Here is a 19728-nt window from a genome sequence, read left to right as displayed (position 1 = left end):
AGAAGACTACCCTACATTGATAGTCAGACTGCATGAAAAAGGGGTCTTCAGCCCCCTCTGACTCAGAATTTGCAGATGATGAGGTCTGAGCCGCGCGAAGAAGACCTGAATGTAAACATGATGCTCAAGAGTGGTATGACCACTGGTGATGATAAATGGAGGCAGTAAGAAGAAAGTGTGTGGGTTCACAAGACTCCTACAAAGGAACCCGAATTTGATTTAGAACGCATGAAGGAGACATTCATGGAAGCTAAGAAGAGCTTCACGGAGGCCTCCACTTCAGGTAGTAAGGATCAACTAGAACTAGGGATGGATCCTTCAATGCTCACTAGCTTTCTCAAGACATGCATGAAACCACTACGCAACAACAAGGCAGTAAAATGACTTCAGGAACTTATCACTAGGAGAACCACGCATGGTCCGGAAACTTGGAAAGCATGCATTGTGCACAGGAAGGGAAATGAGGTTGACTACGCAAATCGAAGAGTATGAAATGGATCAGGTAATCCTAGATCTCAGATCAGATGTGAATGTACTGCCAAAACAAACATGGGAACGCATGGGCAGACCCATGCTACAATGGTCTCCTATTCAATTATAAATGGCGAACCAATAGAAAATCTTGCCCATGGGAAGATTGCAAGGGGTAACAGTAGATATTGAAGGTGCAAGCACGCAGGCGGATTTTGAAGTGATAGAGATTGTCGATGACAGTAATCCATATCCCACACTACTAGGAATAGACTAGGCTATTGATATCAACAGAGTCATAAATTTGAATAAGCGCAAAATGATATTTTGAAAAAATCACTATGCGTAGTAATACCACTAGATCCAACCGAAGGCGTGTGATACACTGAACCGGTGCATGATGTTGATAGTGATGAAAATCTCGATTGTATTTACAAGATAACTGCACGAGAAGAGGATTGGGTGAATCCAATTGCAAATGGAAGGATTTCGTGGGAGCGCAAAAGCTCCTGCACTTCAGATTCAGATGAAGAAATAGAGCAATCAAAGAATTAGATGCATGAAGTAACAACACTTAATTGTAGCATGATGGTTATATCACTTTTCTACGTGACAACAGAGGCAAGGGATCTACCTACATATGATGGGTTGACAGTGGTGGATGAATTCCTGAAAAAATTTGAAAGCGCAATACCAGAAAGTAGTGGTTTGATTCTCTGAAGTGGGAACTGTGCACAATGCCCGCACGATGGTGGGGTACGCATCAAGGAAGTTTTGAGGACTGGCGCAGATGCAGAAGAATGATGCGCCTATGATTTGGGAAACCACATATATAGCTAGTAGAAAAATATGATGGACGAGATGATCCATGCACACACCTCGCGAAATGGACCAAGGTCTACAGGGAAGAGCCACAGCCTGAATGGGTATATTTATTCTATCATACCTTGGATGTCATACCCATTAATTGGTGTATTGAGAAGGAACTCTGCCATGGTATGAGCGAATGGGATGTCTTGCATGAGGCATTTCTATTAACTTTCACGTTGGAAGATCGTTGGACAAATACTGTTGACAATGCGATACAGGAAGTAAAAGTAGTTATGTTCAAAATACCCCAGGAGCCAATGGAAGTACTTCAGCCAGAATGGGTGACATGGTTAAGCTACATGTAGAGTGTTACAATGTAAATGTTGAGGAGGATGATGAGGACCCATGAAATATTAACATTTTAGAAACGAAAGGCTATCGCGATATTTTTGGACCATCACTTAAAGACCTCGACATCACCGTGCCACTAAATACAAAGTAGGTCAACATTGGAATGGAGGTGGAGCTGAAGTATGCAACTCTTGCGGACTATTGGGATGATGCCACAGTAGATAAGGTCACTGAGTTACTCTGTGAATACCAAGACTTGTTCCCGACCAAAATTATGGACTTAAAAGGGATTGTTAGTGACTTAGGGATCATGAAGATCACCCTGAAACTCGACGCAAAGCCAGTTAAGAAACAACCTTACCGCTTGAATATGAAGTATAAATAAAAGGTCCGTGACAAATTAGACAAAATGCTCACAGCCGGAAATATTGATCCAGTGGAAGAATCCAACTGGGTGAGTCCTATGGTAGTATAGGAGAAAAAACAGAAGGGCAAAATAAGAATATGTGTGGGCCTCAAGAAGGTAAATGACGCCTGTGTACACGATCCATTCCCGACACCATTCACAAATGAAGTACTGGAGAATGTTGGCAGTCAGGAAGCATACTCGTTCATGGATGGGTTCTTAGGGTACCCTTAGATCAAGATCGCACTAGAAGATAGGAGAAAAATAACCTTCGCAACAGAATTGGGCTGCTTTCAATACACCATTATGCCGTTTGGACTGAGGAATGCGCTAGCTATATTTTCACGCATCGTTGTGGCTGCGTTCAAAGAATACATTCATAAGTTCTTGGAGGTCTATCTGGATGATTGGACTGTCTTTGGATTAGTTAAGCACCATGTAGCAAGCTTACGCTTGATGCTGGATACTTGTCGCCGACACCAGATTGCGTTGAACCTTATGAAGTGCACATTCCTCGTTTCATTTGGAAACCTACTAGGATATGTGGTCTGCAAAAAATGACTCATGGTGGACCCTTCAAAGATTTCCGTTATTCTAAAATTGGAAGCACCGCAAAGTGTTAAACAACTGCGCGCTACTTTGGGATACACTGGATATTATAGGAAGTTCATCAAAAGTTGTGCCCAAATAATAGCTCCGATGGAAAAGCTATTGAAAAAGGATGTTACATATTGTTGGAATGATGATTGCATGAAGAGTTTGGATGTTTTGAAGGGGAAACTGGCCTCCGCTCCAATCCTGGTCTTCCCAAAATGGGATGTGGAATTTCATGTACATGTTGATGCGTAGTGTATTGCGCTGGGAGCCATACTCACACAGGAGGGCTTGGATCACCCGATCACATTTGCAAGTCAGAGATTTTCCAAAGCAAAAAAGAACTATTCTACCACCGAGCACGAGGGGTTGGCAATGGTCTACGCACTCCAAAAATACCGACACTATTTACTCGGAGGACATTCAAGATGTATACCGACCATTCCACGTTGAAATACCTGGTGAATAAGCCTGTGTTGGGGGGCGCATATGTAGGTGGCTCTTATTGTTACAAGAATATGATTTTGAAGTCATAGTCAAGCCGAGATGCCTAAACACAGGACCAAATCACTTGTCACGAATTGAGATGGGTGAGGAACCAACGAATTTGGAGGAGGGACTACCCGATGCATAGGTCTTTACAGTGTGCATCGCGGATGGACAATTCGAAGATATAATACATTTTCTAACAACAGGGACTGCGCCGAAGGAATACTCAGTCCAACAGAAGAAGGAATTGGTGGAGTGCACGGTGGACTTTTCTGTCATCATGGGGCACCTCTACAAAATGGGCAATGATGTGATATTGTGAAGATACATACTTGAATTTGAACAAGGTTAGATCCTCATAGAAGGACATGGGGGCTGTTATCACAAAACCAGTACTAGGGACTGCAACCAAGCAAGGTCTCATGTAACTGTTTCAGACCATACTTTAGATTAGGAATTAGCCTTCCTAATCAGAGAGGGCTCTCTCATGACTCTTGACAAAATCCTTCAAACACTAGAGGGCTAACTCTTCACACATTTATAAAAATATAGCTGGCTGGACATACATCAAATTAGTCTTCATTGGGCTATGGAGTCTCTCACAGTTAATAAACCAAATCACAGTCATCTCATAGAAGCCAAGGCTCTTTGCATCATCAAAGGTTCAAACATAATTTACCTAAATCAAAGCCTGCTGAACATACAGGAAGTCAGAGCATTAAAAAATGAATTCTGAGTGATGTTCAAACATGCTTCACCAAAACCCACAGCCTGTCAAGCACACAGGAAGTCAGAGCATATAATATGAATTCTGAGGGATTGTACCATAACAAGGCTGTAAAAAGAACATTAAGAAACTAAAACCACCATCACATTTGAACAAAGAGATGCATTGAGAATCTTGGGAAGAAAAAACTATGTTTGCTATTACTGTAACAGTCTTTTCATAAGCTCTATAAAACTCTGTTTTTGTATATACAGTCCAACTGAGGTTGTCCATTTCAGCCCAGAACTTTCAGTCAAGATAATGAGCTCGGTTCTGAAACAGAACAGAAGCGAGGAAGTGCAGAGAAGATAGAACAAAAGTGAAGATCTGAAATTGGTTCTTTTTTTATAATCCCTCTTTTTCTGTGCAAACCCACATCAACTTCAAACCTGCGATAACACATCATCCTTGCACCTGAGATGATATTCTGCCTCGACCCTGTAGTAAACTTTTAAAGGCACTCTACTAAGGATAATTTAGTAAAGCAACGGCACAAAACTTGGATTTGAAGGAACTTAAAGCTAAAGAGGACGAAGAACAGGTGGATCATTGTTTGGACAACAAATTAAATCTGTGGAGAGATCAGCTTCGGATTTGTTCAGAATTTTGGAACTATCCTCATATTTAGAAGCAAGTCCTCCTTTGGTGAAGTAAGACCTTGAATTTGTAAACCAGACTTCCTCTTGTAGATCACAGATTAATAGCAGACTTGAAGTCACCACTGAGAAGCAGTTCTTGAACATTCAAAGAGGTGTTGAAAACATTGTTTTGGGCATAGCTGAACTTGGTAACATTGTTAAGTAGTCTATTAAAGGACCCCTGAAACATTTTTATAACACCTGATGTTGCGCCCTATATGTTTTCAGGCATGCTAAATGTAACCCAATATCAAAGACCAATTTAAGTGATAGATACACCACCAGTGGATCAATGACTAAAGCATAATCTTCAGACAAACAGAACGCTGACAGAAGACCCAGATGCTTCAAGCATGCCAGCTGAGAACATAATACTCTCTATGTTTTGTGGAATTTTAATAGATTTTTTGTTTGAAGGATTCAACACAAAAACTCCTGCAAGTCTCCCACATTAGTATGCACATCTTTCACAATCACCCATGAGCCAAAATTCAGAGATAACTCCCTTAATGTATTTGATGGCAATCCCACAATAGCTGCATCATCATAGGGTGTCTCCTCGAACACACTGCCACTGATCTCATCAACATTCCTGGAGGGAAGTAGAACTCTGTACAATAAGCATGCTAGGATTTGGACCTTCACTGAAAACTCAAACAAATCCCCAGTTTCGTAGCACGCTACGAAACCACTCAAACAGGTAGCGCTGCGAAACTGCTAAAAAGAATTCTGGCGCTGCGAAACTGCTCGATCTTTAAGCTAATCTAGAAAAATTTTGACAACATCATTTTCAGTGATAACAGGGGCATTGCAGGAGGACACTATGCAGGACGTGCAACCACACAGAAGATTGTTTGTGTAGGGTTATGGTGGCCAACCCTGCACCAGGATTTGAAAGTGCACTGTAAGGCTTGCGATATATGTCAAAGGACTGGAAAATTATCATGAAGGGACGAGATGCTATTAAATCCACAAATGACACTACAACCATTTGAAAAATGGGAAATCGACTTTGTGGGAAAGATCAAACCTGAGGGAAAGATGGGTGTGTACTACATCATCACCATGACGGAGTACCTGACACGATGGGCAGAAGCGCAACCTGTCAAGGACTGCATGGCCGCTACGGCTGTGAAGTTTTTGTTTGAAAATGTGTTAACATGATTTGGTTGTCCAAAAATCTTAATGAGTGATCGCGGAACACATTTCTTGAATGAAACCACATCAAGCTCCTAGAAGAGTTCTAGATGTATCATCAGAAAATCACACCGTACCACCCACAAGCTAATGGGACAGTAGAGGCATTCAACAAAATACTAGAGACTGCGCTGACCAAAGTATGTAACTCGTAGTGAAACGACTAGGACCTGCATGAACCTACTGTATTATGGGATTATAGGATAGCATGCAAGAAATTGATGGGATAGACACCTTTCCGGTTAGTCTATGGCACGGAAGCTGTCATGTCGATGGAATAAATTGTACCTAGTTTGCGAATAGCAGTGCTCACAAGCATGATGGACCGCGAAGATCTGGAAGAAAGGCTCGCGTAATTAGAAGAACTCGAGGAAGAACGGTTTCTGGCTGGATTTCATTAGTAGGTACAAAAAAGCGTGAAAATGCCTGGCACAACCGCCATATCAAGTTGTGCACCTTAAAGGTAAACGACTTAGTGCTACTGTATGATAGTAAGTTTTAAAAAATTTCGGGAAAGTTTAGAATGCACTAGCTGGGACCATACATGGTTAAGGAGGTCACAGACGAAGGGGCGGTCCATCTAATCAAACTAAATGGAGATCCCTTCCCAGGAAAAGTAAATGGCAGTCGCTTGAAGCCCTACACGGGTGGGCTGACTATCTGACTAACTGGCCAAAGCATAGTCTTCGCGACTCGAGGAGACAAACAAGGGCGTAGGACTATAAACACATGCAACAGATGCTGGTACCAAGGTAAGGACACAATTCAGACACAGATGATTCAGAAGCAAGAATGCAATAGATACAACAGGCAGCAGCTCAGTGCGCTACTGACATTCAGGCCGTTCAGGACCAGTTGGAGGGACTCCTCGCCAAGATCATCGTGCCGACATAGTGACTCGAGGGTGAGTCACGATATTTGTGTTGGGGGCCCATTGGGCATGGAAACCCCCCACAACATGTTTTTGGGCTCAAAGCCCAAGTTTTGGTCAAATGTATTGTAAGACTCCGTGAATTGCGGGCGCAGAGCGCGAAATGTATATTGAATCATAGGGTTGTCCGCCCTAAGTATTGTAATGTAATGTAATGTCATGTCAGCCTACCCATAGTCTGCAGACCATGGGATTGTATAAATAGAGCTAGGCTCTAAGTTGTAAATATAGTGAAGAAGAGACAAGAGATAAGTATGAATGGTTCGAGCATAGAGTAAGAGTCTAAGTGTATTGGGTCATAGTAATAGGAAGAGGCTCTGCAAGTGAGTGCACAGAGGCCTAGTAGAGTTCACAGTTGAGTGTGCGGACCCCTGTAGCTGAGTGCACAGGGCAGTGTTTTGTTTGTAACCTTGAATGAAGAATAATAAAGAGAAGTTGATTCCAATTTCTGTGTATCTTCTTTTGTATTACGTTCTATGCATTTATATTGTTTTTCTTATCGTGTGCACTTATTTGAATGTTAAATATAATGTTAAATATCACTAGACTTACACAGATAAGTTAAGCAATCAGAGAATAACAGGTTAATAGTAAGGAACTGGGGTAATAATATGGATCGTGCCCCGGGTAAGGTTGCGCGAAGGCAGCATCATAGGTTGCGAGGGACTAATAGATGCGCAGAGCAATGTGCACATAGGGTCAAACCGTGAACCCCCATAGTTTATCAGACATCCCCAAGGTGCGGAAACTTGGTTCTAGCACCCTTCCATACTACTTTGAGTGAGACCTCAGTCCACGCTCCACGGAATTTTGCCGAAAGAGCCAGTAGTACCAATATTTGTTTGGCTAAATCACCTCTGAACCTCGGTTAAGCCCCTACAAGCCAACAACATGTTTACCCTGGCTAGTCGAGTTCTTGGGTAGATGTGGGAGGAGGGTGTTATAGAGTGGTATAATAGCACGATTCACCCATCAGACTGGATGGGTTGTGTGTTGGTCATGAATGCATGTCGATTTCATGTGTGTATCTTATGCTTTCATTCCATGATCTTGTTGCATTTGCATGATGTTGATCAAGGTTGTAGTGATGTCAGCATGTGGAAGTTGATGCTATTATTGTGGGATTCATCATCATGAGTCTATGACTGGTTACATGTTGTTATATATCCCTTACATGTATCATTTTTGTATGTTTGGTTACATTCTTGTATGTTTGGTTATATTATTGCATTCTTAGTTACATGTATCATTCTTGTAGGTTGGTTATAAGAATTATTCATTTATGCTTGATTACATGCATTTATGCATGTGTGTGGTTGGTTACGGATTGCTTATGCATGTTCATGTTTGCATGTGGTCAAGTTTATAGTGATGTAATGATGGTTTTCATGCGTGAGTTCATGGTATGCATTGTCAATAGATCATTCATGGATGAATGGAACCTATCTAGAATGATGGTTGCATGTTTATATGCTTAGGTGTTATGTTTCTATATGTTGTCATGATTATGTTATACATGTATCATGTTGATTCATTGATCTTGAAAACAAGGTGTCCTCCTTGAGCAATACTAAGGTACATTAGTTTATTGTGATTTGGTTTAGCTAACATGATATGCCTTGCAGGAAGAAATATCAAATGGCTAGCAATATGGTAGACTACAAAGGCTCTCCCTATGAACCAAATGAGCATTATGGTGTTGGGAACTCTTCCGATTCGGCAGATACATTGAGAAGTTTAAATGAAGAAATAAGGAGTTGTAAGGCAAATAATGATAGAATCATGCAGACACAGAAGAAATAAGCAGAGGTAAATGTAGTGATACTTTAGAGTTTGTTAGATTTGCAGCGACAGGGACCACGTCAGATCATCTATGAGCAAGAGGACATAATTAATGGGGCATATGGTAGGCCACATGATGGTCACAGGTCATATAGAGATGACACGATTAGAGATGGAATATTGTTGGACACTATGGATAGGAAAGGGGATAGACACAACTATTCTAGTTCTAATTCAGATAGGCAATATGATCGTCATCGTTATCATCCTTACAGGAGGAGTGATAGGGGATAATTTCCAGATGAGTTTAAGAAAGCAAAGCCACCAATTTTTGATGGAGAGATGAAGAAACCAGAGGATGCAGAGGCATGGTTTCTTGGCATGAGGAAGTTCTTCAAGTTACATGATTATTCAGATAACATGAAAGCGAGAGTAGCTACATTCATTTTCAAAGGTAACACAAACATTTCGTGGAAATAAGTGAAGAATGTTAGATGTATTTAGGAGGAAGACTTGAACTGGAGTGATTTTGAGCGATTATTCAAGAAGAAGTATCTGTTAGAGAGATACTTTGATGAAAGGGAAAAAAGGTTCTATGAGCTAAAGATGAGATTGATGACAAATGATGAGTACAGTAGTAGGTTCTTGGAGTTACTGAGGTATGTGCCTTACCTCACAGAAGAAAAGGCCAAGATTTAGAAGTTCATTAGTGTATTGCCAGTTGCATTCAAAGACATGATTGAGTTCAATGAGCTTAGATCATTGGAGGAGGCCATTCGAAAATTAAGGAATTTCTATGAAAAATCGAAGCGCAAATATGAGACTAAGGCAGACTGGAAAGGTAATGTAAAGAACAAAGGAAAATTGGAACACAAAGTGAAAAAGACCTTAGGTTATAGTTAATAAATAGAATGCAACACCATTTAAGCAGTTCATTGCATCAAATAGAGGACAAGAAAATCAATCTAAGGATCAAAATAAGGATGTAGGCTCGAAGCCTATAGAGTGTTGGACTTGTGGTAAAGATCATCACATGAGAGATTTTCCATAGAAACAGGGTGGTAGGCCTCAAATATACAATGCATAAGACACACAGACTATTGGGGATTTTTTATCCAGGTGGATATTGGTGGCCACCCACCTATCCCATATTGACCTCCAGTCAGTTTCATTTGTTTCCTTATTTATTTCATCATTTACTATTTTTACTAGTTTTTTGGGTCCTGAACAACCAGAGCCGTTTTGACCCCCTAAATGGCATTTCTTGAGGTCCACTACAAATACATAGTGGCAAATATTGTATTACTTCAAGAGACCTTTCCAATAAGGTATATTACATGCAAAACAGAGATAATATGACCAAATTATGACCCTAGGAAGTTGGCTACTCAACTAACCCCAATGGGATCCACAAACTCTAAGTGTTACATCTCTTGGGGTTAGGCTTTTGGTTGTTTAGGATTTTCTCATGTTTTCAATAATAAATGGGCCCTTGAGCCTCATTGTAACACATTTTATAGGCATGTATCCACCACATCTCTTCTCAGAGATAAGCTACCATCACCTGAGCTAGTCTTATTTCCATTCTATTTCTAAGCATATTTTAGTATTTGATATTAATGAAATGAAGTTTTATTTCTATTGCATCTTTGTATTTATGGTTATATATGTAATTTGTTGCATTCATGTTTAAATTGGATTAGTGGTATAAGAGTGGTCTATAAGGAGTTAGGGCTTCAACTGGTTGAACCTCTGCAAGACTAGCCTCACAAATCCCAACAGCCTCCCATGGAAGATGAAAAGAAAGAATAAGGGGTAGGAGATACTTTCAAAATATTACTCGAAGAAGCCCTCGAGCGACAAAGGAATGCGATGATGGACAAATTTTCCTAGATCCATCGATGGCTACCCAAGGTTGATGCATCTACTTCCATCAGCTACTCTAGAAGCACCACACCCTTTAAGGTAAAAGTTAACTTTGAAATTCTGATATTTGAGGGTCAGATAGATGTGGACGCCATAGATAAATGGTTAAATCTACTAGAAGGATATTTTTTTGTTAATGATTTTTCAACCTAGCAAAAGATTAATTTTTCTCTTCTCAAAGTTGCCCCCCATGTCAAAGACTGGTGGGAAACCTACTGTGAGAATAAGGATGAAAGTACACCGTCACTATTTTAGGCCACACCCACTTGGGATTTGTTCTGGGATTCCATCAAGGAGTAGTACTATACTGTCGGGAGCTATGAGGATAAATACATAAAGTGGACCACACTACGACAGGGACGGGACCTAGACATGCTATAGTTTACCAATGATTTTCATACCCTTTGCAGGAAGTTGCATATAAAGGATTCTCATAAACATTTGGTACTCAAGTACCGTGGCTTTATACATAGGTACATCCAAGATGAGATGGATTTCCTGGACATCTCCTTGCTTGGTACAACGTACTGATATGCTATCAAGATTGAGCATAAGCTTAAGTAGAAAAGGCAAGAATTTGGATCTGTGAATTTGAAGCAAGGGAAAGACGCCCCCAAACCACAGAGAAAAGGGAAAAGCCAAGGCGAGGCAACCCAAGATAACCTGCAAAAGCCATAAGGAAAGAACAACACCACAAAGACAAAGAAGGAAATGAGAAAGTGGTGTGAGTTTCATAAGAGGTCCACTCACAACACAAGTGAGTGTCAGGGCACACAGTCATTGGTATCCAAGATGAAGGCTTCTGAGTCCGACACATGTTCTGACTCTGAGTCAAAACCCATCAAGCAGAGTGACAAAGGTAAGCACATCATTGATGCGGAGCCCAGTGCCACTGTGGCCACCGTAAAAATACATAATATTGAGCCTGAAGATCCAAAAGAGGGGGAGTGCTTATTCCACTCATAGATATGGGTAAAGGGTTCTCCTCTGTAGTTCATTGTCGATAGTGGGAGCCAAAATAAGCTCATTTCATCAGAGGTTGTGAAGCATCTTGGCCTATCGACTACATCACATCTGCAGTCATACACCATTGGGTGGCTTCACCAAGGATGAGATCTTTGCGTCAGCCAGTAGTGTCGCCTTACCTACAGTATCAGGCCCTTCATGGACGAGGTATTGTGTGATGTTGATCCTCTTGAATTTTGTGATGTATTATTAGGAAAACCATACTTATGGAAGCAACATGTTGTATATGAGTCTATACCTCTCTCTGTTATTATTTCCTTGCATACAAAGTTATACAGGATACCAGAGGTAGCCCCACATACCACACTCTATTTGATCTCTGCTAAGAAATGTAGTAAGGTCGTCTCCAGACTGGGAATTTTGTTTTCTTTCTAATTCACTCTCAAAGTAAAGGGAAGGTCGTAGCTACATCCATTGCCCCCAGGAAGGGTTCCTCCAAGCAGCAGAAGGAGGTGGATACAGTCGTGGAAGAATACAGGGACATCTTTTCCTCACCCATGGTGGTACCCTTGCATTGTCAGGTCAAGCATTCAATCGATATGAATCCTGGAGCACCTCTACCCAATGAGATGATATATCACTTCCCCATTCTAGAAAATGAAGAAATCAAGCAAAAAATCCATGAGTTGCTGCAAAAATGGCAAATCTGATTAAGTTCCTCGCCTTGTGGGAACCCGATTGTACTTATATCGAAGAAGGATGGAACATGGAGGCTCTGCATTGATTATCGGGCACTAAAAAATATCATTGTGAGGAACTGGTATCCAATCCCACAGAGTGATGACCTGTTCGACCAACTCAAGGGGGCCAAGTATTTCAGCAAGATTGATCTGAAGTTAGGTTATTACCAGGTTTCGATAGAGCCCATAGATGTATGGAAGACCACCTTTAAATCTAAGGAAGGCCTTTTTGAATGGTTTGTTATGCCTTTCGGGTTGACAAGTGCCCTTGCTACTTTTATGAGGCTAATGGATGACAATCTTGCGGCCCTTCACCAAATCGTTCATGGTGTTTTATCTTAATGACATCCTCATCTTCAGCAAGAGTTGGGAATAACACTTGTAAGACATTCGGGAGGTCCTTCAAACCTTTCAACAGCATAAATTGTGTGCCAAGTTGGAGAAATGCACCTTTTGTGTGATCTAGGTCCAGTACTTTGGTTACATCATAGATGACTGTGGCGTGCATGTGGACCCAACCAAGATCCAAGTCATTCAAGATTAGCCAGCCCTGACCACTCTAACGGAGCTTCAAAGCTTTTTATCCCTTGGAATTTTTTATCAGAGGTTTTAGAGCCTAGATTGACCTCAGGCTGAATGGAGGCAATCCTAGGATAACCACAAACCAAGCTTAACCTGATAGATATCCCTACTAGGTCAGGAGAGGTCTCTCTCCTTGTGAATTTTAGTCAAGATGACTTAATCAAATATGGATCTTAGGCTAGGTATAGCAGCTCTAGGGTTTTTTGGTTGATTTTTTTGGTTTTGTTGCTGGATCAAATGGAGCAGGCAACTTTGGGTCCAGGAAATCAAGTCAGGAATGCAAGGTGTTCTATGGGGCAAGATAGGTAGGTGTTTTGGCACTTGAAATTGAGTGAAATGGTAGGATTAAGACTGATGAGGAGCTGAGGAGGGCATGCAAAGATCATGTATCCTTCTCAAACAGTAGAAAACATCAAAAACTAAATGGTTTCCCAAGGTAGAGCACTGTAACCAATGTATTCTACCTATCTATCTTGATATCATTTAGCTAGAAGAGATAAATTAGATTGTGGCACACATAACACATGAGGAAAAACTAATAACAAAAGAAGAAACTATGCAAAAACACTTTACCACAAGTATCCCATAAAAATAGCTGCAAATCTTGGTTTATTTCCTTGCCAAACTGCTGATAAAGGTGTACAATGTAGCTCAGAGCATCCAAGAGAGTCCAACCTTTGCTAATGACTGAAAAAATACATAATATAGACATAAAACCACCTATGCTAGCCATCAGGGGTCGAATCCAAAATATAAGGAACTGTTACAACAATTTCCAAATAAGGAACAAGAATATAGGCAGTGGAACAACTTGCCTCTATAAGCATGGAAACTGATTCATTGACCCCCAACCACCTCAAAATGATGAATCTACCCTCTAAGGTCATTTCAAAATTACATTTACATATCATGGCATTAATTACAATCATAAATTCATCCATGAAGAGAGAAAAAGTCAACTTGCAGAGAAACTAGGCGAAAACTGGATTTTTGGGCAAACGGGCTCTATGCGCAATGCCATTGGCCAAGTGTGTAGTGCCGCTTCACAGCCACGTTTGCAGGCCTTCCCCTTAGCCAAATTGAGCCTAAGATAGCTCATTGGAAAGGTCTTCCTGTCTATTTTCTGGAACATCTTGAATTTTTTCATTTGGAGGTCATTTTCCCCCTCAAAAATGAAATATACCAAGGCTACTTCTATGTGTCCAAAAAGAGGTAGAGAGGTCATTTTTTGGTAGTTTTTTTCCCTTTTGGTGACCTAGTTTTGCTCCAAAATTGCTGATATTTTCTGGGTTTGATGCTCTCATCATGCTAAATCTAGATATGTAAGCCATTTCTTCAAAAATTCCTCCAGTGAAAAGCGTAGCGCTGGTGGCACTACGCACCTAGGGCAATTTTCTGTGTTTCAAAATTTCAAAAATTGAAAATGACCAAAATTTGTCAAAACTTGCCCAGATTTGGCACAAGGCACCATCATTAGTTTCTTTGATGGGCTAGTGAGGCTTCAGCCAAGATTTTCAATTTATCTTGCTCCTTTTTTCTCCTTAAGGCCTTCCTCAACCTAGCTTTAAGCTTCCTCATTCTTATGTTGCAGATCTTGTTGCAAGTCATGTAGTGGTAGGCCATGTGGCGAAGCATCTTCTTGTCTCTATTGGCCTTCTCAATCAACCCCTCAAGGTGTATATTAACCCTCTCTAGCCATGTTTCCCTGTCATTCTCAATCTCTTGCTCAATAGGGGTCAATGGAACATTGGCCTCCTTGACCTTTTTCTTGTCTTCTTTGATCATTTGTAGCTCCATGAGGACTTGCTTGTCGCTCAATTGTTTGTTTTCTTGCTCTAGATATTTGATGACCCACTTAGCCCTCTCTAAGTTATCTGACAAGGCTTGTATCTCAGCCTCTTGTTCCTTTATGATCCTGTCTTTGACAGTCTTTGGATCCTGAGTTTCCAAATCAATAATGTCAACTCCATGATGAATGAAATGTTGTTGTGACTCCTCATGATCAATAAGAGTGAAATCTCTTTCCTTCCCATCACTAAGATCCTTCTTATGCATCTTTTTCTTGCCTTTACCTTTGCCCTTGCTTTGTTGCTCAACCTGTACCTGTTTAGCTGAAGAAGAAGGCAAAGCCCCTTCCACTCCTTGTGGAGATAGCATTTTCTTGTAGCCTGATGATGAAGGCAAGACCCCTTCCACACCTTGTGGAGATAATACTCACCTAGTAGCTACAAAAAGTTTCCTAGTGCCCCTCTCATATGTCACAAACACTGGCACTCCAACAATTTTAGTCTCTTTGACCTTTTCATGTCCTAAAGGTCCACCTTCTTCATGAGGCACTGATGAAAATATTTGAGGGCCTTTGAACATCTCATGAGAAATGAAAGTCTCCCATGGCATGTTAAGAAGGTTCAGCTGATGTAGAACAATGATTTTAATCAAGGAGTAGTGGTAAATGCTAGTCAATTATTGGGGATATGGTTTCTTCTTTACAATAAGTGCCATATTCTCAATGTTTCTGAACATGAAGTAGGGGATATTCATCATTCTCACCCTAGTGAAATGCATCAGCAATCTAATGTGGTAGGCATACAATCAGGAGAACCTACCTTCACAAGTAAAGTACTTGATGATGATTTTCATCAATGGAGCAAACCTATCCTCCAAAAACTTGAAGGGGAATACTCTCTTGAGTTTGTCTTGGTATCTAGCCTTGATGTAAGGCTCATAGTACTCCCTGTCAATATCCTGACCTTTGTTCCATTTTTCACCCACATCTAGAATACCTGTAGCCTCTGAGATAACAGTTGGTGATAAGGTGAATGTGATTCTAGCAAGGTTTACTTCATTGTTTTCCAAATGTGTCACAAACAATCTTGCCAACTCATGATGAAATTTAACCCTTTCTACCATTTCACAAAAACCAAAGCATGACTGGTGTTTAAAACAAGAAATGGCAAGTGGGCATGCTTGCAACTCTCTCAAACTGATAGGCTCCTCTCTGATAACCCTTCCTCCTTTATGAGGCTTCCTGTGCTGTATGTTTCTCTCTCTAGAACTGTCACTAAGGGTGTCTTCTTCAAGCTCATATTCACTGTCTCTTTCCATTGTTTTTATTGTTGTGATCACTTGTGGTGAATGAAGAGATAGGGTGGATGAAAGATGAGTATGAAGAGATTTTATGGATGAGTAAGTGAGAGTGAATGGGAGTGTGAATGAGATTTAGGGAGTGAGTAGGGTTTGGGAATAGTGTAGGGTTTAGGGATGTATGTAGGAGTAAGTATGTAGGGTTTTGGGGAGAATATATAGGGTTTGGGAAATTTGTATGTGGGAATGGGATTTGGGGAAAATATATGAGAGAATGAGATTTAGAGAATAATAGAAAATTGATGAGATAGGAAAATAGATGAGAAAGTGAGCTTGTTAATTTTTATGAGATCGTTTGGGTAAATGCTAGGGTTTTAAATTTATGAGTGAAACAATCACCAAGACTTGATGCAAAACCCTTTTCAACAAGAAATATTTGATTTACTTACTTGTAAAGAGGTAATTTGAGAGATTTGAAGAAAATTGAGTGATTTTGGAGCGTTTTGGGGCTTGGCTGCCAGGTGCACAACGCCTCACCCAACTGCGCAGCGCTGGCCAAGTGCGTAGTGCCCGTTCAATTTTGCACTGAGGAAGTCACCCAAGTGCATAGCGTTGGCCTTTGATGCACATCGCCTGTCATAATTCCTTCAAAACACAGCACTTGCATTCCTTTGCTCAATGACTCTCAATAATCGCTTTCTTGGCTCTCCTTTAGCACTTGAACTTCAACATTAGCATAATGAAAAGATCAAAAAAGATATGGCTTTATATGACTTTCACTTTTTTATTTTTGATGGTGAAAACCCACTTTTGTAATGTCTATGTGCTTTTTCAAATACTCTATTTTTAATTCTTGACCTTTTTGCTTTGATAGGTGGATTAATGCTCAATTTCTTTGACTTTTGTAGTGGCAGGTACTTGGCAATATAACAGGGTGACCAGGAGCAACATGAAACCATTTATTACATATGAGAACAATAAAATTACATGAAATTTAAAAAATAATATACAAATGCTCTGTTTTCACCTCAAAACTAGTTTTGAGGTGAGAACTTTATTAAGCTTACAAATTAAGAGATTAGAACTTTCTGATCATTATTATCATCCTCATGTGTCTGCTGACCATTATTAACAACAATCACTGAATTTTGACCATGGTGAAAAACCCTAAGACCTAATGAGATTGAAACCTTATGCCATTGATGAAATGAACTGAAAAGAAGCATGAATCATTGACTAAAAAGTATGAAAGGAGGTCAGCAGGTATATATCATGAGGGAAAAACTGAAATAAACCCTACCATCAGTAGATCCATGAACTAATGTAATGCAACTTATCAGAATGGGACTCCTAGTATGAAATGCAAAAGAGTAAATTTTGATCATTGATGGCAGTGTGAAGACATTGACACTAACAAGAGGTTCATGTTGGGATTATCCCATATCACTTTTCCTTTGAGTCATATTACTAAGGGTGGGAAAAAAGTGAAGTTTTCTTGGTCTATGTCCCAACAGAAGGTGTTAATTGATTTGAAGCACCACCTCTACTTTGCACCATTACTCACACTGCCAGACCTGCAACAACTATTTGAAATCGAGACAAACACCTCAGACTATGTTATTGGTGCAGTCCTCACCCAACATGGGCATCCAGTGGCCTATCAATGTGAGACACTTTCTGATACAATTTAGAAGTACCCCACCTATGATAAGGAGATGTATTCCATCATGCAGGCTTCCCAACAATGGAAGCACTACATTCGGAGGAAGGAGACGGTCATCCACACCAATCACCGATCTCTTCAATTTATACAGACATAGGGGAAGTTACAAAATGATTTCCATCAGAAGTGGTCTACATATCTGCAAGAATTCCACTTGAACATTAAATACAAAAAGGGTAGCACCAATCATGTTGTAGACTGCCTCAGCCTGCCCCCAGTTGTAGCACTGACTATTGTTCTCAACTCTTGTGGTCACGAGACCTTTGGATGGTTGCAACTATTAAAAAATGATCTAGAGTTCACCTTGACATACTAACTACTAGTAGTTGGAAAACAAGTTCTTGATTTCCACCTCCAAGACGCATTATTATTCTACCTGGGCCACCTTTGTTTTCCTTCAAGCTAGCGTGCCAAGCTGATTTGGGAGGTGCACTATAGTTGGGTCACATGACACTTTGGTGTGGAGAAAAATGTGGTTGTACCACAAAATTACTTTTATTGGCCAAACTACAATTGGATGTTGGAAAATATATTAGATCTTGCACTTCCTGCACGATCACCAAGCCAACCATCAAAAAGAAAGGCTTGTACACTCCTCTTCCTACTCCCAATGAGCCATGGGAATCCATCTCCATGGACTATATTTCTGGCCTCCCTTCTACCAAATATGGTAATGTCTGTGTATTTGTGGTCATGGAAATTTTTTCTAAATTGGCTATATTGACGGCCTCCAAGAAGAGCATCACAGCAGAGGACATTGCCAAACTCTTCTTTGAATGAGTATGGGTACATTTTTGGATCTTAAAGACCATTATATCAGATTAGGATAGCAAGCTCTTGAGCACATTCCGGTCAAGCCTCTGGACACTATTGGACACCAAGCTCACCAAATCAATTGCCTTCCATCCCTACACCGATGGTCAAATGAAGGTCGTCAATAGGATGATAGTGAACATGCTCCGCATGTACAACTTGAAGCATCCTCGAACCTGGGATGAGAGTCTTCCATATGTGAAACCCAGTTATAATATATCTCTCCATAGCTTGACTGGTCACAGTCCCTTTCAAGTGGGTCTAGGATTTCAACCTTTGTGTCTGATTGATGTTGTCATGCCTCATGGGGCTATGCAGACAAAATTGACACATGTCCTGTCTAAGGCTGATAAAGCGACCAAATTTATTGAACACATCCAACACATCTTCCAGAAGGTTCACGACATCCTGGAGAAGTCAAATGTCAAGTACAAACAACAACATAATCAACATTAGGTGCCACATAAGTTTTAGGTGGGCGATAAGTTTGGTTGCATTTGTAGAAAGAAAGCCTTACGAGAGCCTATCAGAAGCTCTGACCACTCCGATATGGTCCTTACACCACAACCAAGGCTATGGGAGACAATTTTTTTGAGCTCAGCATTCCCCCATTTCTTTGCCTGCACCTAGTGTTCAATGTGGATTGCTTTTGACCATACTTCCCACCATTGTTGAACACATTAGACATTGCAGAAAAACTCACACCAATAGAGTTAAACCCAGATTGCATGGAACAAGCCATAATTGATCAGATTATGGACACACAGGTAAAGAACACTTGCCAGCAAAATATCCAACTATATCGAGTTGTCAAAGCTGGCCAACTCCTGCACCAAGGCAACTGGCTCACCAAGGACCCGGTTCAACAGAAGTTTCCTCACCTCATGGAGGCTCTGCACGCAATGGGGACCATTACTTCCTAAAGGGGATGAGTGATCTAGGTGGATATTTGTGGCCACCCACCTATCCCACCTAAACCTCTAGTCAGTTTCATTTGTTTCCTTGTTTATTTCAGCATTTACTATTTTTAGCAGTTTTTTGGGTGCTGAACTTCCAGAGTAGTTTTGACACCCTAAACAAGGTTTTCTTGAAGTCCACTGTAGGCCCATAGCCAAAGGAAGGGACCTATGGAAAATATTTTAGTACTCGAAGAGACATTTCCAACAAGGTATCGTATATGCCAAACAAAGATAATATGACCAAGTTACGACCTCGGGAAGTTGGCTACCCAACTAACCCCAACAGGGCCCACAAAATCTTGGTGTTACATCTCTCAAGGTTAGGGTTTTGGTTGTTTAGGGTTTTCTCATATTCTTCAATAATAAATATGCCCTTGAGCCTCATTGTAACACAGTTCAGAGGTATGTAGGAGCCACATCTCCTCTCAGAGATAAGATACCATCCCCTGAGCTAGTCTTATTTCCATTCTTTTTGTAAGCATATTTCAGTATTTGATATT

Source organism: Pinus tabuliformis, chromosome 3_2 (assembly GCF_031772625.1).
Source record: "Pinus tabuliformis cultivar Carrire ecotype Pingquan chromosome 3_2, CPIR1, whole genome shotgun sequence".
NCBI lineage: Eukaryota > Viridiplantae > Streptophyta > Pinopsida > Pinales > Pinaceae > Pinus > Pinus tabuliformis.
This window is presented reverse-complemented; position numbering follows the sequence as displayed.